General features: G+C 36.1%; 1 pseudogene; it reads left to right on the top strand.

Annotated features, from left to right (window-relative positions):
* The first annotated feature begins 1,527 nt into the window (after positions 1 to 1,527).
* On the top strand, positions 1,528 to 22,176 carry LOC122732013 (annotated as a pseudogene).
* The last annotated feature ends 3,965 nt before the right edge of the window (positions 22,177 to 26,141 follow it).

Below are 26,141 nucleotides of genomic sequence, written 5' to 3'. Positions count from 1 at the left end.
TATTTCCAATCCTACCACAATCCATTTTACAGTTCCACAAAGGTACATTAAATGGTATTTCAAAGGTGTTAATTGTTATGAATGTTTTCTTGCCATTAAGTTTTGGTTTCAGAATGCCCATAAATTCTAATGTATTAAGACACATTTCTCTTTCCTAGATTTGTGTTCATTGTATCTTGCCTAGAAGGGATGAAAGGATTTATAAGTATTGCCTTCCACTTTTAACTCAACTTGACCACTTGGTTCAAGCTTGAAGCCCTTAGTATTTATGGATATTAGCTCTAAATAACGTTGATGACATGAAAAGATTGCATGTGATAAAGAAGCTGCTTGATACCTTTTTTGATGGAGCTATGTAGATTGCTATTAGTTATGTTCACCAAGGGTTTCATACAAGGTTTTGGCTGAATTCTGTAAACTTTTATGTCATACTCAGTTTGATTTAGGGACATTATGTTGCATATAAGACTAGGAAGAATTATTATGGGCTTAAATTGCCTCCCTGAAAAATGCAAAATTTTAAATGAATTGTTTTGGACATTATTGCATTAGTAGAATGTGTTAAATATCATGATTATTACCTCATTCTTCCCATATTTTTCAATTCTATTTAGATAAAAAGAGTCTTGGTACCAAATCACTCATTGCTATTATTTTTTTTTATATTTAATGTTCTATAGGCTCTTGCACAGGTAGGTAAATTAATCCTTTTTATAGTTCAATAAGGTTAGGCTATACTTTCATCCGCTGCAGACTTATCCTAACTGTATAGCTCCATCAGCAGATAGTAAAATAGGAATGTCATGAACCTCATCCTGTTTTACCATCATCACTCTCATCACTCTCATTATTATGATTATTATTATATCATTTTAACTATTGTTCTTGAGGAAATTCAGATAAAAATTATCATAGGACAAGTCATTTTTCTATAATTACTCTTATTTATACAATATTCCATAAATTATGGTATCTTCACTACAACTTCAATATCAGAGAAAGGAACAAGGATGAAATGTAACATATCCAATCTCATTATCACCATCATTATTGTCATCATTATCATTATTATTACCAGTAATATAACTTGCTTTTCCACTCACTGTCTATCATACTGTTCTGTATACAATGTGGCACTTCAATATCATTTTAATTTGAATTTACAATCCCATACTCGGCTTTACAATACTGCACATACATCTGCATTTAATAATGAACTTATTGGGTTTTGCAAATACTTGATCCATTCTGAAAATAGAGTAAACACTCCTGTTTAAGCCTTTTTCTCCCTCTGGAAAAAATTGCTTCCAATCTTAAAAAAGCATCCTGGGAAGGCAGATGTTATCTATTTCCTTAATGTTCTCAAGTCTGCTTCCAGTTGCTGCTTCTGTTTTCTGCTGAAGGGGTTCAATTCCATTATTTATGATGGGACCTATTCAAATGCCAAAAGCATAAATAGAAGTCAGTGCTGCACGAGGTGATAGAGGAAGGAAGATTCTATGGAAAGGTATATTATTGTGATTACTAATGACCTCTTCCCAGTATGAATCTTCTTTTCAGAGTGTGGGACTGTCTTTGAAATCAACAGGAACTCCACATGTCGAGGCAGAGATGAATGCTGGGAGCATAGAACTTGCTATTATTCTCAAAGCATCCTGGGAAGTGTCAGAAAAGATTCTGGGGGCATCATTCAAAATGATGAGTTGCAAGCATTTCGATGTGGGCCATGGAAATGAGAAGGGTTACTTCTCTTTCCATGGATAGAACACTGACTTTTTATTCCTCTATCTTTTTTTCTCCCTCCAAAAAGTACATCTTTTATTAGAAAGTCAAACTGGCCTTGTCTCCTAGTCAAATGTTCCTCACAGAACAAATGAAGCTTTTTTTGTTAAATTACAGAAACATTGAAAGATTTATGATTCTGTTGGACAAAATCCTTTTGTTTTAAATAGTTGCCATTTTCCATGAAGAAATCAGACACCTTGTTGGTGTTTTCTTATAGTAAACATAAGGTCACTGAAAGGAAACAGGCTAGATGAAAGATCACCATGGTATTAAATTACTTCCATCTGCAAGCATTGTAAATCCTGTAGACATAAAAAGAGAAGTTATGCATAGAGCATTGAAGTGTCATGTTTTTGGACTTGAAAAAAGTGCTCTGCTAAGGACTTTATTCTACTGCCAAGATTAAGAAACATGAAGTCGTGACTCAGTAACTGGACCATGTTAGAAGTGTTCTACAGTAGAAGCACATATCTTTGTTCCACCATTATCTATCTTTTAGTTTTGTCCTAGAAATGTAGTACAAGTTTCTTGGTCATATGCATCTCATAGTATTAATCTAAACATATCTGTGGAAATTCTTTAAAAAACAGAAAGTTACACCCTAAAGTGTGTACTTAGGATAATAGATCAAAAGATGGAAAAGACCTCTAAAAGGTCAGCAGGTCCAATGCAATCATTTTACAGATGAGGAAGCTGAGATCTTGAAAAGACAAATGACTTGTACAGGGTCACACCCATGTCAAAAGTAATACTGGAACCTGTTGTTCCTGATTCCAATTCCAGCACTTTACCCATTATCCTATATTATCACTATACCAGATCTCTCTTTTACTGACCATAAATTATTCATGGTCTAGGTCTTAATCCAAATTAGCATCTTTCAGACAGTTACTTATATTCAAAATAAAATGTAAGATGAAGAAATTAAAGCTCTCAATAATCATATAAAATTGTCTAAATCAGTATTTATTGGAATGAAATTAAAACAACTCTGAGGTACCACCTCACACCTACCAGATTGGCTAATATGACAAAAAAAGAAAATGATAAATGTTGGAGAAGATGTGGGAAAATTGGAACACCAATGGATTTGCTGGTGGAGTTGTGAACTGATCCAACTATTCTGGAAATCAATTTAGAAATATTCTGAAAGGGCTTTAATCCAGAAATACCACTATTAGGCCTAGCCAAATAGATCACAAAGAAGGGGAAAGGGCTTACATGTAGGAAAATATTGATAGCAGTTCTCTTTGTGGTGGCAAAGAATTGGAAATCGGGGAAATGCCCATCAATTGGGGAATGGCTGAACAAGTTGTGGTACAAGAAAAGAAAGGAATACTATTGTGATATATGAAATAATGAGTACGCAGAATTCAGAAAGACCTTGTAAAGAGTTACATGAACTGATGCTGAGTAAAGTGAGCAGAACCAAGACAACATTATACACAGTAACAAAAGTATTGTATAATTATCAACTGTGATAGATTTAGCTCTTCTAAGCAACACAATTACAAAAGGATCATGATGGAAAATGCTTTCCATATCTAGAAAAAGAACCGTGGACTCTGAATATAGATTGAAGCATACTATTTTTCACTTTATTTTTGTTTTTTTTGTTTTTATATTTCTTGTGGGTTTTCCCTTTTTTTCTTATTCTTTTACTTAATGATTAATGTAGAAATATTTTCAACAAAATTGTACTGTATAACCTATATCAGATGGCTTATTGTCTTGGGGAGGAGAGAGGGAAGGGAGTGAGAGAAAAATTTGGAATTCAAAAATTAACAAAAATGAATGTTGAAAACTGTCTTTACATGTAATTGTTAAAAATGAAATACTATTAAGGAAAAAAGAAATATAAGGTAAGCTGTTTTTAATATACAAATTAAATGGGAAGGGAGAGGTGAAAAGAGGACTAGACTTGTAGTTTCATGGATATCAGCAATTCCCAATAAGTAAATGTCTCATACCGATTATAAATTATTCATTGTCTGGGTCTTAATTTAAGGCTGTATCTTTTAGGTGACTACTTACATTTATATTCAAAATATAGTATGTATTATTTGAATTATACATGCTCTTAAAGATTTACATTTTCTAAAAATTTGACAAAAATTAAATCCACCAAGGCAGTTTTGTAACTACTCTACAAATTATAATATTACAGAGTTACAAAGGACTGAGATATTAAGTTCTTGGCCAACAGTCACAAGTGTATATGACTTGGTAACAGGCCTACAATTCAGATCTTCATGATTCCAAGACTTTCTATCCATTAAATCACACTTCCTATAAAAGAGAAAGTATAATAACTAGATAATATCATGATATAATAAACGATAGATTGGAATTGGACTTTAGAGTTTATCTCATCCAGTCAGATCAATTTCCATATTCATAAATAGAGACCAAAGCAGAGGAAGTGACAGCATCACATAGTCAGTTACAGAAATGTGATTCAAGCCCAGTTCTTCTGATTCATAACCGTGTGCTTTCATTGATATACCCTATCTTCAACACTTTTCCAAGGATGATGCTTCTTTCTGTTTTTGATAGAAACTTTTCATTCAAGAGAGATGTGAGTGGGGAACTATTATGTTGTGTAGTAGGTACTGTTCATCTTTCCAGTTTAAAGTGAACAAAACAGAAATTCAAATTAATGGTTAGAAATTAATGTACAGGGCAGAAAATTCTCAAATATTTGATATAGCAAGCTGTTACAAAATTTGTACATTTTATTCTATGGTATTTTTTTAAAATACATGGTGAAATTTTTATTTTAAGGCTTCCAGAACTGTAGAGAGAAAAGTTATTAGAGAAAGGGTTTTAATATCTGATAATAAAATACAGTAGAATAGTTCAAGTGGTATGTCTTAAAAAGTAGGAAGTATGTAAGAGATAGGTTTTCTTTTTATACTCAAATCTATTTTGTGGAACCAAATGCATTTAACATTTATGTCAACTGCAAAATCATTGCTTTCTTTGCCTTTTGATGTTATGTAATTGAATTTGAATATTATGACAAGCCTGTGAGAGACTTATTATAAGTACTATTATTATCATAATTATTATTCCAATTTTATAGCTATGAAAAATATAGTTCAGAAAAGTGAAGTGACTTGTCCATAGTTATATAACTGGAAAGAATCAGAGTTTGGACTTGAACCCAGTCATGCTGACTCCCAATGATTTGGGTCTTGATATGTAAAGTATAATATCACCTACAGACAGAAGGTTCTAGAATACTTCAGCAAATATCAGAAATATTCTCTTCCTTTGGATTCTAAGTCTATCCCATTCACTATGCTACTTTAATGTGATTCTCATAGAATTATAAAAACTATAGAAAAATGAATGGGATATTCGAGTGATAAGGGGAAAGAGGATTGTCTTTTCTGTTTTGTTTTGTTTTGTTTTTTAGTAATTATTTTTCACAACCTTAGTATATACTATAGGGAAAAAGTAAGGAGAGTTTCTGGTAATGATGCAGAACCACAGTCTTCGGAAACATTGGCTACAGGTTCTCCTTGTTTTGTTTCCTTTTGATGGGGCAATGAGGGTTAAGTGACTTGCCCAGGGTCACACAGCTAGTAAGTTTCAAGTGTCTGAGGCCAGATTTGAACTCAGGTCCTCCTGAATCCAGGGCCAGTGCTCTATTCACAGTGCCACCTAACTGCCCTTACAGGTTCTCTTTGGCTTTTTTCCAGGCAGCCTAAAGATATTAGCAGAGAAATCATCAAAAAGAAACACCTTTTTAGTGCACATCATGGCTCCCAAGAGGTCTAGCTCCATGTTTCAGAATTGCAGAAGGTTGTCTGGAAAACAATAAAACCAGAAGCTCCCTTTGATTCTCACTTTGATAAGATCTTCCTCTCAGTTTATAAATAAGGGAAAGATAACAGATGGTACTGAGAAAAGTTTGAACTGCTTGAAAAAGAATCCATGTGGTTTGCCTGCAGTACGAAATTGTCCTAAAAAAGAGGACAGCTGTTTGTTGAAAGAAGGCCCAAACCTCTGTGGTCAGGAGCTTGGGACCACTAATTTAGAGTTTTAGAGGCTTCTGAGCTGCCTAACTATTTAGAATCAAACCTCATGTCCTTCTAGATACTCATTTTCCTCCAGCTGTGACCCACATTCCATGAACCTAGTCCAACCCAAAGGAAGCAGGTATTTTCCTTACTTTATTCCTCTCTATATCAGTCATCTAATTGTAGGACAGATGTCTTTCTCTTACAAGAAAGATTTCTCTTTTGACATTCTAAGGTGGGGAAAAAACCCTCTAACACTCAGTGACATTACAATTTTAAATATATTATGATAACTCATGCTTTGTAACATTTGACTGCTTACAAAGTATTTTTCTCATAGAATTCTGTGTGGATGATAAAATCATCATTATCCATTCCAGCATTAGGAACATATGAGAACTATAATTCAACATACGGAATGCAAGTGCTATGCCCATTTTGCAAGTGAAGAAACAGGATAGAAAGATTGAGTTGCCTAAGAGTACAAAGCAAATAAGTGGTGATGAGGGGAAGTAATAATAATTGGAACTTATGTAGTATTTAATGTGATTTATGAGGAAGAGTAAAAGACCAAGATGGGAAAAGTCTCTAGCATAAAATAAGTATACCCAGAGTGTCATTGAAAGCTAATCACTTTTGAGGCCATTAATGTCTCCATTCTTAAGAAAACTAAATCAGGGAAGAATTAAAATGTTTAGGAAAAAAAAAGATTTCATCACTACCTTCTTTAATCTATCCCCCTCCAAAATGGTTAAGATAGAGTGCTACTTTCCCATATCTACAAAATCTTTATGAAAATAATCTCCATACACATCAAGGATATCCTAGCTAGAGATAAGAGAAAACAACAGGTTCATGCAGAATGTAATGTTTATATAGTCATATAATTGAGAGATAAGGAGAATTCAAAATTCCACATTTTATTGCTACTATTAAAATGGTTTAGAAAATTAAAATAAACAACTTAAAAGTTCTCTCTCAATTAGACATCTTCCATGCAACCCTACCAGATACTTTTCTATCAACCTATTAATGATTCACAACTCTCCTCAAAGAATAAGGTATTTAATAACTTGAAGCTATACAACATTACTGGAATGTTATTGATTAACCTTTTGGGGAAAAAGATTTGGGTCATTAAAAGAGCTACAGAATTCCCCCAAAGCAACAAAGTTCTCTCTTCTCTTTTTATTTGATCTTGTCCTAGTTCATAGACAATTGAAATGTCTTTCTAAGTAATATGTAGAAATGGAACAGCCCTTCCAACTGCAAAGCATAACCAAGGCAACAAACAATCCTCATATGCCTGGTGATTCCTGTATGATTAAGTCAAACTCTTTTGAGTGATTGTAGATTTTATTTTGGAAGTTCTTCTATGCTCTTGAGTTTGATGCAACCAACAACAAAATGAAATTCACTAAGAGGAACAGCTGGAGGATTTTATTATCTATAAGGGAATTCCTCTTCTATTCTCTTCCACTTGAAGACTGCACTTGATATTTGTCGAAATGGTGGAAGATACTTGTGAGAAGCATATGTCTCAGTATTTTACTTGATATTTTGAATGTGGAAGATGATTGAAGAGGAGAGTTTAAGGAAACATTCTGGTCTACTTAGTCTTTTTTAATTAAAAAAATCAGTATAGTAATATCTTATATTCTCTATACCTGCCATTTAATTCTGTGATTGTGAAGATGTGGTTTGCTTTTTAATATCATTTGAAGAAGTCTGCTTTTCCCTTCATAACTTTAGCAAGGGTGATAGTTGTTGTTCAGTCATGGTTTGGTCATGTCTGACTTTTCATGACCCCACTTGGGATGTTCTTGGCAAAGACAGTGGAGTGATGTTCCATTTCCTTCTCCAGCTCATTTTGTAGATGAGGAAACTGAGGAAAAGAGAGGTTAAGTGACTTGCCCAGGGTCACACAACTAGTAAGTGTCTGGGGCTAGATTTGAATTCAGGAAGAGTAGACTTCCTAACTTCAAACCCAGCACTTGATCCACTGTACCACCTAGCTACAGACATTGGTCTTCAAAAAGTTTCATAAATATGAGTAAGTAAGTATATGAGTTAGTAGTTATTAATATCACTTTTTTAGTAGTAATAATTTCTACAGTTCTCCCAAGTATTTGAGGTTCTTTCTTCTTTCAGCTATTTTGGGAACTTATCCCTCAATGCTCTCAAGATTCTATCACTTCCAACATGAACTTTCTCCTGTGTCCTTTGTCTCTGCTACCTTCATATTCCATCTTTCTTTTCTTTGTTGCATTTGTCCTCCTCATAGATTGCATTGATGATGGCAATTTCATATGTGGTACCTCCTGTTTCAATGATAGAGATTGAAGTTTTGTTTTTTTTTTTCTTTAGCAGAAATCCTGGTAGATATTTTCCTTTTTTCATGTATTCTTTGTCCTTCTTTTAGTTTCATCTTTACATGCCTTTAGGCTTACTTCATTTCCCTCCACCCACCCAAGCTGTCAACTTGTTTTCCATTCACTCCTTTGCTCTGCTTTATGAGGTGCCACTGATTAGAATCTCCTACAAGTTTCTTCTATAAAATTGTATGAACTAATTTATATTCTAAACCAGTGTTGCTCTTGCTTGCATGCCATATTTCCACCTGGCAAGAAGCTCAAGTGTTTTCTGGCTGAGGCAATTTTTAGGTTCAATTGGTCTCTTCTTACTGGCTGCTGATTTACACTGATCAAATTTCCTAAGGAAATCATGTGAGAGTGCTGATTTTCTTTCATCTTTCATCTATTTTCCGCTTTTCTATGTCAACAATTTGTTTAATTTGGTCAAGTTGAAGTTGCCTCCATCGCACATCATATCATTTGTACACTTTCTTCCAATTTGATATAGATTTTAATATTTGGTCATTAAAATCAGTTATTTATATGGAAACAAATTATGTGTAAAAGACTATTAAATTGTTAACATTTTTCCTATCCAGCAAATTTAATCAATTTTATTTTTAATGATATTTAGTGCTTATTATGTTTAGCACCTCCTGAAGAGAGTATTCAGAAGACAAATGCTTAAGACAATGATGTAGACTACAAGCCTTTGAACATTTTCATTTTGTACTCTTCAGCCCTGTTATGCACAAACAGAATACATTTTACCTTTCAGTTTAAAGGAAAGCAGCCAGACCAGCCAAGCCTTCATTTCTCTCTGGACTCTATTCCTGCCTCTCTTAATTTTCTCTATCTTGTCTTTCTGGCAAGAAAATACCATCCCTTTCCACTCTTTTAAGTTTCTTTTTATCTATTGTCTTCTTCAATTAGAATGTAAGCTCCTGGAGGGCAGGGGTCATTTTTTATTCTGCTTTATTTTTATTTCCAGTGTTTAGCACAGTGCCTAGGGCATGATAAATACTTAATAAATACATATTGACTTGAATTGACTTATGCCTTCCTTTGCATTAAAATTATTGGGCATTAGCATATTTACTTTCCTACTCAAAAAGCTTCAGTCTCTCTCTATTGCTTCTATAAATAAAATGCAAACTCTTCTTTTGGGCATTTAATCACCTTCATGATATGGATCCTATCTATTTTTCCAGATTGATTACATGGAACTCTCCATTTTAAACTCCACTTTCCAGCAAAATTAATCTACCTACTATAACTAATATGACATCCCATCTTCTATTTCCCCACCTTTTCACAAGTTGTCTTTCAATCCTGGAATGCACTTCTTTCTAACATCTCTCTCCCTCTCTCCCTTTCTCCCTCCTTCCCTTTCATAATATGGGATGTATAGGGCCAATCGCAGCCAAAGATGGGGTCACAGTATTTAGGAGGACTAGCACTTCTGGTGGGGAGGGGGCTTGCCAAGCCCTTTTAAGGGCTGCTCTTCCACTTTTGGTATCCATCTGGTTCATCCAACTCTTACCTTTGCATCCAGGAAGTTGTAGCATGCACATTGGCCAAAACCTGCTAACCAACAGACCTCTAACTTGTCTGTGAGTTAAGGAGATTTCTACCCCAAGGATGTGAAGATTTCCCCCATTGCAATGAGCAGATGAGCATAATTTGTTCCAACATGCAGGAAGGCTTTTAAAGCAGGTGCTGTGGAGCACTTCGATTTTGGTCAGGCATTGAAGACACCAAGGTCATCCATTGTATTCATAGCCAGCCACCTTGACTTTTGTCTTGCCAGAGTGATTAAATAGCTCAGGAAGAGACAGTGAGGCTGATGACTTCGTTCAACTCTGCCTCGCTTAAAACCAATTTATCCACAAGTAAAGATATCACCTGTGATATCATTGGTCCTCTTGGAAAATAAAGGACAAACAACAAACAAATGACAGAATATCTAGCTTCTGGATGGAAATAACTCAGGTCCTCTCTCCTATTCAAGTAGTCAGCCATCCTCCCTTCCACATTCCTTTGTATTAAATGTATTCGTAATTTGTCATTACATTTCTGTATTGTTTTCTCTCATTGAAATGCAAATTCCTTTAAAACAGGTGGCATATTATTTTTGCCTTTTATTTTTTCCCAGTGCCTAGGATAGTGCTTGTTTTACAATTGTCATTTAACAAATACCTGTCAAATGAATGTATAAGCTGATTTCCTTTGGAGGTTATCATAGAGTTATTCATAGAACTTCTCTATTTCCTCATTCTCTACAACAAGATGTTGGCATACAAGCTATAATTATCTTCACGGTGGTCTTTTCACAAACACTTATCTTGAGCAAATCAAGACAGGATGACCAAGTGTTCTATGAAATTGTTTTTTATTGTCTTTGGATGCACAATAAAACTCACTCTGCCAATTCCTTTATTTGTTTCTCTAAGGAGAATCTTTCTGCCATTCTTCTGTTTAGCAGTAACTTCCTTTGTCTTCTGGTTTCCTTTATAGCACAAATGTCAGAACCAATAGGATTCTCTTCTTTCAGTATTATGTTTGCTTATTGATCAGTGGACAAATTTTTCATATTTAGAGTACCTACAAATTAGGTTAATGTTTATAGACAGTGTAAAGATGGCTTGATTATTAGGAATTTTGTGGGGTTTTTCCGCATTCTACCTCTATCTCAGAAGAAATGTAAGTGGGCCACATCATACTAACAGAAATTTTGTATTTTACTTTTCTCATTTTTTACCATGGCCAGAGGTATATAGGTATTCAGGGAAGCCTACTAAACCATTTTGACAGATGGGCTAAACCAAGTAGAAGATTTAAAACAGGCCTCATCCCATTGGTGAGTTAGTGGTATGACTACCCAAAGTATGTGAAGATTTCCTTGGTGGAATGAGTGGATGTGGATAATTTGGTCCAGTAGACCATGAAAGTGGTTGAAGGAAACACTATGTAGTATTTAGAGCTTGTTTAGATGTCACAGAAACCAAGGTCATCCACTACATCCAGAGCCATCACCAGTCATATTGACTTTTATCTTTCCATTGGACTCTAATACCTGGAAGAGACAATGAGGCCAAAGATGTTCTGCAAATATCTCTCACTTAAATCTAATTCATGCATGAGTCAAAGGCATCACTACTATTTCTACCTGCCTCAAAGTCCTGTGGTGAAGGGCAAATGACAAAGAATCAGGTATGGATACATTGGGAGCTATAGTCACAACCGTGAACATAGGCAGCATAGGCCATAAAGTGATCTCTATGGACAGAAGTAGCAGTGTGATTTGACAGTCCCCTAGGTGTGTTAGCCACCTTTATTAAGGAGCACACTTCTCACCTCTTGGCATGAGAAAGGGGCTAGAAAAGCTGCCCTAAAATTTTCTACTTTACCTAATTTAACCTTGCCCTGATTACTGTAGCAGGTGGGGATCCTACCCAGTGGTAGAAATGAAAAAAAAAATACAGCAAAGTTTGCTAAGATGATTTCACTCACTGTTGGTACATGAAATGTGCACATGCTTATAGACAACACAAAATCCAGTAGATCTGACAGACAAGTCTTTTTGAGAGATAACTCCAAATAGAAGTCCTCAGTGAAGTAAGACTAGCAAAGGAAGGTGAGCTTATGGAAGTCAGAGCCAAATATACGTTTTTAGCTGGAATGGCCACAGTGTTGGGGAATGCTGTAAAGCTGGCATATATTTTACAATTAAAACTAATCTAGTCAATAAGATTGTGTGCATCCCAAAAGGAGTGTATGTCAGGTTCTTGACAATGTGATTGCTACTTGTAGGAAAGCACCACAGCCCACCATCATCAATGAATATGCTCCCACCATGAAAAAACCTGATGTGGCAAAGGAAAAATACATGAAAACCTATAAACCTTCATTATAACTGTGCCAAAAGAAGAAAAATTTGTAATTCTGTGTGACTTTATCACGGAGTAGGCACAAACTATCAGACATGGCAGGAAGTCTTCAGGGGGAATGGAGTCAGAAAGAGCAACAATGATCAATTACTACTGTAGACTTGTGCATCTTATGACCTTCTCATCACGAACACTGTCTTCTATTTACCTAGATGCAATAAAATATTGTGGATGTACCCTTGCAACAAACTTTGGCATTTAATGGACAATGTCATTATAAGAGACCCACTGCATATGAGAATGATGAAGGCAATGTGTGGCCCAGGGTGCTAGACCAATCATAGATTTATCATCTCCAAGCTACAAATTCATATTCAATAAAAACACAGTGCCAAGGCAAAATGACTGTCAGAAGACTTAATGTTAGCAGATTGGAATGCTTTTCTGAGCATGAACAGTTTGTTGCTAACTTGGATGGAAAGCTGATCTAGCACACAATTTCAATAGTGGAGCAGAAAAGGAGTAGGCAGCTTTCAGAGATTTGGTGTACAGCAACATATTTACTTATCTGGGCCAGAAAACTCACAAACATCACAATGTATTTGATGAAAATGGGGGGATTCAAAAGTTGCTAAGTGAAAGGATCCACAGGTTTTACAAGCAGGATAACTCAGTTTCCTCTAAGAAGGCAGAGTTTAACTCCATCAAACATAAAGTGCAAGTGAAGCTTAGAGAGATGCAAGTTTATTGGTTCAATAACAAGGCAAATTAAATTCAGTTTTACACTGATAGTAATGATCCAAAGTTCTTTTATGATGGTTCGAAGGCTTTCTATAGACCAAAGATCTTTGGTGCATCTCAAATACTCAGTGCTGTTGGAGCCACTTTGATTAGTGATAAGGACATGATCCTGGAGAAATAGGCTGAACACTTTCATAACATTCTCAACAGATTGTCTTCAACCAATACTAAAGGAAGTGGTCATATATCTCAGATTGAAGTTAATCCCTCTCTAGTTAAACTTCCAAATGAAGAAGAGGTTTTGAATGCCATTAGAATCCTCTTGTGTGGCAAAGCACCTGATGTTGATTCTATTCCAACTGAGATTTACAAGGTAAGAGGGCCACTGCTCATACAAAAATTCACTGAAATATTCCAGGTTATAATGCAGGAGGATGTTTCCTCCAGAAGTTCAAAGATGACTCCTTTGTCCATATCTATAAAGGTAAAGGGATTCTGTTAATCATTGCTGGCAAGATTCTTTTCAGAGTCCTCCTTAATAGGCTGATCCTTCACCTGGAAGACAGTTATCTCCCCAAGATCTAGTGCACCTTCAGAAAGGGTCAAGAAACTTTTGACATGCGGTTTGCTACCCAACAACTCCAGGAGAAATGTTAGGAACACAACAGCATTCTCCACATAATAGTCCTTGATTTGACCTAGGCTTTTGATATTGTCAATCATGAGGTCTTGAAGGAGATTAAGGCAAAATTTGGTTTCCTGTAGATATTCATCAGTATTGTGTGACAGTTCCACAACAGAATGTTTTCATGAGTTCTGGATAATGGAAGATACTCTCTTGCTTTCCAGAAGCACTGTGGGTTTGCTCACATACTTTTTAGCATGCTATTTTATTTGGTGTTGTTAGATACCTTCAATGGCATCAGGATCATATACTGTGCTGAAAGGAACTTATTTAACTTAAAAGGCTACAAGCCAAGACTAAAGTGGAGGGAAAGCTGGTGCATGACTTTTTTTTGCAGATGATTGTGCACTCAATACAGCCTCTGATACTGATATGCCCCAGAGTATGGATTGATTCTCTGCCACGTGTGCTAATTTTGGCTGACAATTATCAAGAAAATAGAGGTCCTCCACCAGCCAGCATTGCACCATACATACATGAAACCATTAGTTACAGTAAATGGGGAAATTTTGAATGTTGTGGATAAATTAACTTGCTTTGGCAGTATTCTTTCCACAGATTTCCACATAAATGATGAGACTGACACATTCATTGCCAGAGCTAGTTCAGTGTTTTGGAAGCTCTGAAGGAAATAGTGGGAGAAAAGAGATATTAGGCTGCTACCAAACTGAAGGTCTACAGAGCCATTATGATGACATCATTTCTATATGCCTGTGGAAACTGGACAGTCTACCAGAATCATGCTGCGATACAGAATAGCTTCTATTTGAATTGTCTTAGGAAAACTCTGAATATCACCTGACAAGGTCAAGTATTCGACACTGAGGTTCTTTCTTGAGCCAAACTGCCAAGCATTCAAACTCTACTGCAGAAATGTACAACTCTGATAGGCTGGATACGTTATTTGAATGCCAAACATAAATTTGTCTAAAATACTATTTTTATAGAGAACTCATGCAAAGCAAGTTTTCACATGGAGATCATAAGAGAAACAAAGACACTGTCAAGGGGTCTCTGAAGAATTTTGTTATCAATTATGAGGCATGGGAGACAAAGGGTGTGTCTGTATCAAAGAAAGTACTGTGCTCTGTGAGCAAAGCAGAATTGAAGTAACTTGAAAGAAATGTCTGATGTATAAATTTAAAGACATCTACACTCCAAATGTTCATATGAACTATTTGTGCACAACATGGGGTAGAGTCTTAAGAATTTATACTGGTCTGATTATTAACAGTCAGTCACACTTTACCTTGACCCAGACATAGTAATGTCTTCTTGGTCCTCTTAAGAGCACAAAAGACAACAATGTTACCATCATGGCCACAACATTCATAACAAAGTGGGCAACCTACTGGTTATGACATATCTGTACTTAAATAGGCTAGTCCTTGTAAACCAGGAATAATACATTTTGGAGACTACACTCTAAGTCTTATTATGGCACTTGGTACAACCTTTGAGATTCATTACCTATTACCATAAGATATTGGAGTTAGATATGTTAGAAGTTTACTCATTTATGACTTTACATATCAGTTCAAAAATCCCTTGCAATGTGCACTCTGCAATGTGTACTTCACCCCTTCCCCACCTAATTCCATAGTTTTCTCACCAGATGATCTTTGAAGGTCTCTTCAAAGTTTTATATTTTATATTTTGTTGAGTGTAGCTACAGGCAAATTGTCTTATAAGAGGCACAGGGATTGAATGAGAAATGTTAGGAAGCATATGGGAGTTATAGGATATGTGATAGAATTATTATATTTGTTGTATCTGACATATTTATTGAACACCCCTTAGAAGGAAGAAACGGTATTTTCCTCATATGTTTATTTCCCCGCTCAATCTATATTTAGCATAGTACTCTGTAGTGATGTTCAACAAATATTTGCTGAATGAATAGAACAGTAAAATAACCATCTGCCTCCTAAAGATGTAGGAAAATTATGCAAAAATGTTAAAGAATGGGAAATTAGAAGACCACTTAGTGTAACAAGAGCTATCTTCATATATTTTATTTTTCATGGAGAAAAATAAAGATATGACTTATTCTGATGAGCCCCAAGGTGGAAAAAAGGGATAGTAACTATTGTGAGAAAGATTTTTTGGTTTAAAGTTATGAAGAACTTTCTAATAATTTTGCAAATGTAATGGTCTCACTTATAAATGCAAAAATCAAAGTCCATTCATGGAAGGTGTTAAAATGTGGGGCTAAATATTTGCTTAGGTGGGATGAAGTAAAGGCTATGTATACAAACATCAAACAGTGAGTTTAAATGTGTGTTTTCTCATGTCAAAATAGAGTTGGAAGATATCTTAGAGGTCAGTGATTATGCAAAGTATCAATTTAAGATTCTATGATCTATAACAGAAAAAGATTCTAAATTCTGCGTTGGTTAAACAATTTTTAATGATGGCATTGATGAAGAAAACCATCTATATCTCTTGTTGGACCTTGGATAAATAGGGAGAGCTAATCAGTTCCACAATGTGTTTGTTGATTTTACTTGATGTTAAATTCTAACTTTGTTTTCATATGTGGCATTCATTAGAAGAGATGAAATGTTATCATGCAGTACAGTATTTTGTAAATCTTAAGGCACTACATAAATTATAGCTATCATTATTAAATGAATAATAAAATAATAAGGATGCTCCAGTCAGTGTTTAACACCCCTAAAGAGGTTCACTCCCTATGTATTTTCAGCGCAGAAGGTACCTAAGAAATTTATACATGGATTCTCTTACATAATTTTCGCCACCCAGCAAACTATCAAAGAAAGATTCCTAGAGGTCTAATGCCTAAGGGATTAGAGTATTTTTTTAGATAGTTCTCTGCTGTGAAGTCACTATGCAAATTGCAACAATAATTATTTACTCAGCACTAGCTATGTACCAGGTGCTTGGAAAACTAAGACAAAAAAGGGAACAAGCCTTCATCTCATGAGGCTGCCATTCTATTGGAAAAGCTTATATTCTATTGTCTTCTATAAAAATGGAGCTGGGTAGGAAAAAACAAAACAAAACAAAACAGTTGGGTCTGGCAAAAGAAACTGTGGTAACTAGAGTTTCCATTCCTTCTTAGTTCCTGTATGGATAGGCCACAGAAATTATAGGGTGGGGCTTCTCCTCAGTTGTTTTTTAGTAATATGGCACTATTGTGTTAAACTCATGAGTATGCACATCTATTATACAGATAGCTAACATAAACTCTAGCATTTCATTTAGAAAGTTAAAATACTGCATACTACTAGGAAAATGAACAAATACCTACAGCCCAACTAAATAATCCAATAAACTAAGATTTAACCATACTGCCTATAAAAAATGTTTCCAAATAATCACGTTCTTACATTGCATGTACGCCACAAGCCACCCTAGGGATATCCTTTTCCTCTTGACTGTACCCAGATAATCCTGGTAATTTTTTTCACTTACTTTCCTTATGTTTCTATATTTAAAATATCTTTACCTCCATAATCATTCTGCATTGATGTTTTGACTCCCTTTATTCATGAAAGTTCCTATAAATATACCAATAAACTAGAACTCATTGACAAGGGATATACTTCCTTAAAATGTTTTACTCTGGGGCAGCTAGATGGTACAGTGGATAAAGCACCAGCCCTGGATTCAGGAGGACCTGAGTTCAAATCCAGCCTCAGACACTTGACAATTACTAGCTGTGTGAACCTGGGCAAGTCACTTAACCCCAATTGCCTCACCAAAAAAAAAATGTTTTACTCTAACTTTTCTCCAAATTTTTGCTGTCTCTATTCCATATTTCTAAAACATTTTTCCTGTCTTCTAGATGAAAGGATCTGATATTTAAAATTAGAAGATATATCAGATGCCATGTAATCCAACCCATTAATTTGAAAATGAGAAAACAGATAATCTGAAATCTTAAGTAACTTGATCAAGGTCATTTAGGGAGTGAGAGAACCAAAACAGCTCACCAGGCTCTAGGTTTGGCAGCAAAGTTCAATGTTCTTTCTACTGTACTACTGAAATATAATTCATTCTATGTATTAGAATTGTCCCAGAAAGGCAGCATTATGCAGTAGAATGAATACTGGATTTTGAATCAGAGGAACTCCATTCAAATTTAAGCTCCATGTGACATTAGGTAAGTCATTCAAATGGGCTGGATTTAATTTTTCCCATATGAAAAATAGGGAGTTTGGACCAGGTAATTCCTTTATTTTTTTAATTGATTTCATATTTATTAACTAACTAAATGGGGAAAATAATATTTATGAAAAAAATAGTTAAATTGATTTCAGTTGACTAAAAGCTCAATATGAATACAATGTAGTGTTTCCTTCCAAAAATACTAATATAATGCATGACTGTATTAAGCAATACACAATGAAATATATAGGCAATGTCCAGGAAAAAAGGGAGGGCAGTTGTTTTTTTTTTTTTTTAAACATTTCTTTTTTATTTTCAATTTACATGTAAGGGTAGTTTTCAACATTCATTTTCATAAGATTTAGAGTTCTAAATTTTTCTCCCTCCCCCCCTCCCTTTCCTTCCCCCTCCAGGAGATCGCAATCAGGTTATATATGTACAATCCACAAGTGTTCTTTTTATCAGTTCTTTTTATAGAGGTGCATAATAAGCTTCCTCATTAGTTCCTTGGCATTGTCTTGGATCATTGCACTGCTGAGAGTAGTTAAGTCATTCACAATTACTCATTGAACAATAGTGCTGTCACTATGCACAATGTCCTCTCAGCTCTGTTCACTTCACTATACATCGATATTCATTAGTCTTTCAAGGTTTTTCAGGGATCAACATGTTTGTCATTTCCTGTAGCACAAGTCTTTTCCACTAAAATCATAAAGCACAGCTTTTTCCATCATTCCTCAATTGATGGACATTCCCTTGATTCTCAATTCTTAGCCTCCACCAAGAGTTGCTATAAATATATTTTGTACAATTTTTCCCCCTTTTCTCTTTTTCATTGTTACTTTTGTTAACTGTTTCCCTTCTATCCTATTCCCTTCCCCATGATATTTATTCTATTATCCATCTTCTTTCATCCTATCACTCTTCAAAAGGGATTTGCTTCTGTCTGTCCCCTCCCCCACTCTGCCCTTCATTCTTTTGCCCCTCTCTCTTTATCCCCTTCCCCTCCTATTTTCCTGCAGGGTTATAGAGATTACTCCACCCAATTGAGTGTGTACATTATTCCCTCCTTGAGCCAATTCTAATGATATTGAGGTCTTTGAGCCAATTTTGATGAGTGTAGGCTCATTTACTGCCCAGATTAAATAGATTACTCCACCCAGTTGGGTGTATCTATTAGTACCTCCTTGAGGCAGCTCTGATGAGTTTAAGATCTTTGAGCCTTTTCTGATGAGTGTAAAATTCATTTACTGCCCTGCTCCTCTCCCATCTCTTCCCCCACTCCATAAGCCTTTTCCTGTAACTTTCATGTAGGATTTCACCTCTGCCCTTCACCCCTCAATTTAACCCTAAAGATGTTATCATCTAGCTAACTGACACAGTGGACAAATCATCACCCCTGGACCCAGGGGGATCCCAGCCAAAACCTGGCCTCAGACATGACAATGGCCCACTGTATGACCCCAGGTATGTCCCCAGCTCCAATTTTTTTTTTTTTATGGTTCTCTAGGGTCTTGTATTTGAAAGTCAAATTTGCCAATCAGTTCAGGTCTTTTCATCACAAATATCTGAAAGTCTTCTTTTTCATTAAAGTCCCATTTTTTCTGCTGAAAGATAATGATGAGTTTTGCTGGGTAGCTGATTCTTGGTTGTAATCCCATTTCCTTTGCCTTTTGGAATATCATATTCCATGCCCTCCAGTCCTTTATGGTAGAAGTTGCTAGATCTTGTGCTATCCTGACTGGGGCTCCACAGTACTTGAATTCTTTCTTTTTGGCAGCTTGCAATATTTTCTCCTTGATCTGCAGGCTCTGGAATTTGGCTATAATATTCCTAGGAGTTTTCCTTTTGGGATCTCTTTCTGGAGGTGATTGATGGAGTCTTTCAATTTCTATTTTAGCTTCTTTCAGGGCAATTTTCCCTGAGGATATCTTGGAAGATGGTGTCTAAGCTCTTTCCTTGATCATGGTTTTCAGGTAGACCAATAATTTTCAAATTATCTCTCCTGGACCTCTTTTCCAGGTCAGCAGTTTTCCCCAGAAGATATTTCACATTGCCCTCTATTTTTTTATTCATTTGGATTTGGTTTATTGTGTCTTGGTTTTTCATAGTCACTGGCTTCCATTTTTTCAATCCTCATTCTTAGGCAATTATTTTCATCAGAGAGCTTTTGTACCTCCTTTTCCATTTGACTTTTCAAGCTGTTGACTTTTTTCTCATGTCTTTCCTGCATCCCCCTCATTTCTCTTTCCATTTTTTCCTCTACCTCTCTAATTTTATCTTCAAAGTCCTTTTTGAGCACCTCTATGGCCTGATACCAATTTTTATTTTTCTTGGAAGCTTTAGATATAGGGGCTCTGATGTTGACATCTTCCTCTGAGGATGCCCTTTGGTCTTCCTTGTTACTAAAGAAACTTTCTATGGTCCTCACCTTTCTCTGTTGGCTCATCTTGCCTTTCTTTTACTAGACTTTTAGCTCCTTAAAGTGGGGCACTGTTTCCAGGCTGCAGTATCCCAAGCTTTAGAAGTCCCAGGTGGTATGATTTAAGGAGAATCAGGTTCTTCCCTCACCCAGCCTGTTTCCTGGTCCTAGATGACCCCAGACCAACTTGCCAATCAACCAGCTTTGTGTGTTGTGGTTGTTAGTTCCAACAAGCCTGTGACCCTCCCCGACCTAGGCCACTTCTACTCAAGCCTACCACCTGGTTCTTGGTAGGGGTGTAAAATCCAAGTTCTGCCTTAGCACCAGCATAGACCCCTGTAGTCTCTCTCCTGCCCAGGGCTCAGCCCACTCACCAGACTGTGAGCTTAGTTCCAGATGACACTGGTGCTTCAGCTGATTCAAAGGCTCTGGGGGTCTTCTTCTCTGGTGAGGACTTCCTGAGATTGGATCTGTATCATGGTGACTGTGGGGTTGGGCTCCCTCCTTCTGACTTCCAAGCCATTCTTGATTAGAAGATGATTTCAGCACATTCTTCTGTGAGTTTTGCTGCTCTGGGCATTTTCCTATGACCTTATTTGGATGTTTTTTAGAGAGATTGTGTCATGAGATCGGGAGCTCACTGCCTTTCCTCAGCCATCTTGGCTCCGCCCGGGGAGGGCAGTTTTAAGGATGAGATCCATTGTATTTCATATTGGACCAAAATATTTCTAACATGGTTTCCAACTATAAAATCTTATGAAGTATAAGATTATGCCCATTTGAAAGAGGAATCAAATGTAGAAATAAATAATTGGTACAAGCAAATAATTAGCAATCTTCTAATGCATGAATCAAAGGCCTGATTATGTATCTTACTCATCTGATATAGAATCAATGATCAATCAGTCATTCAACAAGCACATAGCCATCTTCTAAGCCCCACTTATTATAAATATACATAATATAACAACCCCTATTCTCAAGGAACTTTCATTCTAATAGATGATCATACTGTTATACAAACAAGAAATACCTCTTTTACAAGGTACAGCCACTCGTAACAACAATTCATAAACTAAACTTCCCTACTAATCATATAGATTTATGAGCATAGGTTTACTATTAATAACCCAAATATACTGATGCATATGTCTGGATACATATTGCCAAATTTAGACATACACTAGGACACATATTTACCATTTAGATTGCCATTATCATTATGACTCATCATTTTCATTCCCCTTGTTATTTATAATTTTGATTCTTTCAAAATCATGGTGCTACATTATTTCAAGACATTTAGCAAACTATAAGACTGTTAATGTTTAGGCCAGAAGTGCAGGGAAGGGGAGTTGCTGTGGTTTCCTGCTTTATCAGTACTTGAAAGGAACCGCTGCAGGATTCCAGGCTGGAGACTCCCTTAGCCATCTCTTCACCTTTATCTCCACTAATCCATACTTCTCTATCCTTACCATTTAAGCAGCAGCCATCTGCCTCAGCTGCCCTGGCCATCAGTGCCCCTGCCCCAGCCTCAGCCATAGCTGCTGCGCAGCTGCCACCTCCCTCCACCTCCTCATCTTTGCCGCCTCCACCATCTCCACTTCTATGACAATCTTGTCTCCTCCTCATGTTTGATAAACCACCACCAAGACTCTGAGGCTGCCATCAACCAGCAGATCAGCCTGGAGCTCTATGCCTCCTACGTCTTTGACCGAGGTGATGTGGCCCTGAAGAACTTTGCCAAGTATTTGTTCCACCAATCGCATGGAGAGTGGGAACATGCCAAGAAGCTGATGAAACTGCAGAACCAATGCAGCGGCCACATCTTCATGCAAGACATTAAAAAAAAAAATCACAATGAGTGGGAGAGCAGACTGAAGGCAATGAGGTGTGCTCTGCACTTGGAAAGAAAAAATTGTCAATCAGTCATTACTGGAACTGCACAAGCTGGCAACTGACAAAATTTCCCCTTTATGTGATTTCACTGAAACCCACTACCTGGATGAGCAGGTAAAGTCCATAAAACAACTGGGTGATCGTGTAACCAACCTGTGCAAAATGGGGCCCCAGTTCTGGCATGGTGGGATGTCTTTTTGACAAGCACGCCCTTGGAGACAGTGACAATGAGAGCTAAGCCATACCTGGATTTCCCTGCACCTGGAAACTGTGAGAATCAGGGTGCCACCACCCTGCTGAGATAGACATTGTGAGAACCAGGGCAATGCCACCCTGAGGAAAAAGCATGTGACTAGCATCTGGAAGTTACCTCTATTCATAGAACCACCTGTAAGTCATGTCAATCCATGCTACCAGCCATTAGCTTGGAGCTGTGTGTGGGGACCATCCCCTCTTTCATTCCAAAGGGAGCTTCCACTAGAGGAGAATGGGGGATCTTTCTCTTTCTGTTGGAGGTCTCCATGGGGGATGGAGGTTCCAGTGGAGTCGTGAGAGTAGCTAGGTTTTTTCTATCTGAACTCCATATGTTCTTCCTCTCTCTTTTGCTAACTTCTCATACACTTTAATGAATGCTTAATGCCCAAAGACTGGTGCTATAAGCTTCTAATTTAAGGTGAAAACACATTAGATTTTAACCACACATTTAGATTTTAAACATCACAAAACTGTGGGCACCACTCCTTCTGTCTTTCAGTGCATACATATTTTGGATATCTGAACTTTTCCAAATCTGTACCAAAAAACTACCACCATTTACATCCCAAAAAGGTAACTTGGTACTGATGAAAAAATAAAAGATCATTAATGTTTAAATTGGTTGGCTTCTTTAGACAGAAATTATTTGGGATATATTAAAGAACTATTCAACATCCCCAAAGCCATCTAATCTGTTGGCATGAACTAATAAAATTTTGCCATTTTAGCTTTTTTAGACAACTTCCCAATAATTTATTCTTCCAAATGTACAGAAAATGAATCCTCAGTTGCATATAAATAGTTAAATAAAACAGACACAACAATATGTAACAGAATACATGGCATTTAAATCCAGATTCCAAAAATACCTTTTATGAGCAGCCATCTGATATAAATATATAGGGCATGAATGGATATATCCCTAAATTCTCCAATTTATCCTTTATAAAGTTAGAAAATTGGTTTTTCACATGTCCAGGTTCAACCATGTCACTTTTGTACTTTAAAAACAACAATTATTCACTATAGCCTGTAGGATAAAGTACAAACTCTCCTCCTGAGATTTAAATCCAATTTCATTTTGCCTCCAGTACTATATTTCACAACTTCTTTTGGGTTTTTTTTGTTTGTTTGTTTGCAGGCAATGGGGGTTAAGTGACTTGCCCAGGGTCACACAGCTGGTAAGTGTCAAGTGTCTGAGGCCGGATTTGAACTCAGGTACTCCATAATCCAGGGCCAGTGCTTTAACCACTGTGCCACCTAGCTGCCCTATTTCACAACTTGTTATGCATTACTCTCATTCTTACACTCTGTGTTACAGCTAAACTGCCCTATTTGCTGTTCCTCACATGTGACAATATATCTCCTGCATGTGAGCCTTTCTTTATACTAGCTATCCCTAATTCCTGGTTTATGTTCCTGCTTCATCTCAGCCTATTAAAATACATAGTTCTAATGAAATTCTTTTTCAAGCACCACATTCTATTAAAAACATATTAAGTAACTTGTGTTGCCTACTCTCCTGAATTACAACACATTTACCAAATGCTACTCCTCCTACCCCCCTTAAGATTTTAGGTTAAAATATTTTGTAATTATTATGTTTCATTCTGAAAAGTAATCTCTGTTATTTGCTTATTATAGCATTAATTCTGTGAACTTATTTTATTATAATCATTTTATTAATATAGCTATAGTCTAACCATGAACAATTAATGTCTCTTCAATTATTCTTTTTTTATTTTTAGAAAGAATGATTTGTAGTTTTCTTTATTTAAATTCTGGTTATGATTTGTTCCATTGGAGCCATTACCTCATCAATAAATCAATAAATAGCTGACCTCAAAGTGAAAAGACTTGGGTTCAAGTCCTTCTGAAACACTGGATGCATGAACCATGACAAGTTTTTAAATCTCTCAGAGATCTAGGAATTTGGTAAAACTAAAAATTACATGAATTTTAAATCTGCACTGGTAGGAGCAGCTAGGTGGTGCAGTGGATAGAGCACTGGCCCTGGAATCAGGAGGACCTGAGTTCAAATCCGGCCTCAGAAACTTGACACTTACTAGAAGTGTGACCCTGGGAAAGTCACTTAACCCCAATTGCCTCACACACACACACAAAAATATGCATTGATAAAGGAAGTTTTATGATGATGACCCATGATGATTTCAGGATGACTTGTAATATACATATCCAGATATCATGATTATCAAATTAATAACATCATATTCACATGATTATTCAATTGATGAAGTACAATTTCAGAGTAACAGAAGAGAACAAGAGAATAAGGAAGCAACTCTAGGGCAGTGTACAGAATTTACATATAAGTATATGCATGTATCTGCACATCCATTTTAAATCAGTTCTCATGAATGTCAAACACTTGTGGCTTGGAAACAATTTAATGAGAGGTTGAGAAACTGCAATGTGTTGTACTAAAGCAAAGGTGATCAGCATTTGATGTAATCACTGCAAAAACACAAAAACTATTGCATGAATGATCAAGTTGGTTTTGAATCACTTCATAAAGGAACAGTGACTCAAATATGTCCATACATGTGGCCAGTTTTTTATAAGAGGTATATGAAATGCAAAAGAAATCTAAACTTAAAATTTATTTTTAGTGATCACAGAAAACATATCAGGTCATTTTTCCTCTTGATATACTACTGTTTCCAGATACCTAACTTATTTCTTATTTCCTTTTAAATTAGACCTAAGTGTTTTCCTTGAAATAACTTTGTGTGATATACTATAAAAGTAGTAGTATTCTCATTTTACATATGAGGAAGCTGAAACTCAGAGATTTTCAGTCCATTGTGTTAGGTGAGACAACAATGCACATGGCAGAAGAGAAATCTAATCTCATAAATTCTGACTTTAAACCATCAGTACTCTAACATGATGGATCAGGGGAACTGTGGATGGTGGTAAACTATGTAAAATTAAAGGTCAGTATCTTTTGATACTTTTCTAATTGTTGAGTTTTCAGAATAGTTATAGCAGATGATATTTCTTGTTACAGTCTTCTAAAAAAAGTATTAGTATGTTTATGGAGTTCTTCCTTCATTCACTCTTCCATCCTCTATCAAGTGCTGCTAGGACTAATATTGAAAAGTGAAGTGTTTTTAAGTGCCTGCAGTATCACTGGGTTATTTATCAATTATTATAACCACAAAATAGGCTCAATTTCTCCACATGAAAGGAATTTCAAAACAAATTATTTGAATCCATAGTAAAACAAAATGAAAAAAAAATAAGACAATAGATTCTTATGTGATACACTCCTACACCATTCAGAGGATATGATGGGGAAGGAAGATATCAGGATCTGCTCAATTGTTGGCTTCAGTTTTGCTGTTATCTTCAATTCTACCTAATCTACACCACTAATAACATATCTTCGAGCTATTCTACTTAAATATAATTTTTCAGAGTGAAAAACCTTTGGAAGATCAATAATGGCCAAAGGAAAAGCTGGAAACCCAGTTTCTACAGTAATAGTCTGGGTATATTCAATCAAAAGTCAAAGTAAATTAGATTGAATTAGAACTGCCATAACATGGTAAAAGAGGTAAGACCAGAATGTCTCTAAATGGATTCAAGACCAGAAGCAGAATTCCTTTATATGGAGAAAAAGCACAGTAAAGTAAACCAATTTATTTTGTTTTATTTTGTTTTGGCCACAGTTGTACAGCTGCAACCACATTCTATTTATATTTTCAAAAATCTGGCTTCCACCAACTTTACTAAGTCACTTTTCCCCTCTTAATTCATTCATTTAAGAACAATATTTAAGCCAGGCATGGCAGTGCATATCTGCCATCTCAGCTACCAGGGAGTCTGACACTACCAAATATATTAAGTATTATACATCTAAGTTACAGGAGGCTATGTTGATCAAATGACCACACTTAGTTTCCATCAATATGGTGAGCTCCC

The sequence above is a fragment of the Dromiciops gliroides genome, chromosome 6 (assembly GCF_019393635.1).
Source record: "Dromiciops gliroides isolate mDroGli1 chromosome 6, mDroGli1.pri, whole genome shotgun sequence".
NCBI classification, from domain to species: Eukaryota; Metazoa; Chordata; class Mammalia; order Microbiotheria; family Microbiotheriidae; genus Dromiciops; species Dromiciops gliroides.
The sequence above is the reverse complement of the archived record's forward strand: the minus strand, read 5'-3'. Positions and strand labels throughout refer to the sequence as shown.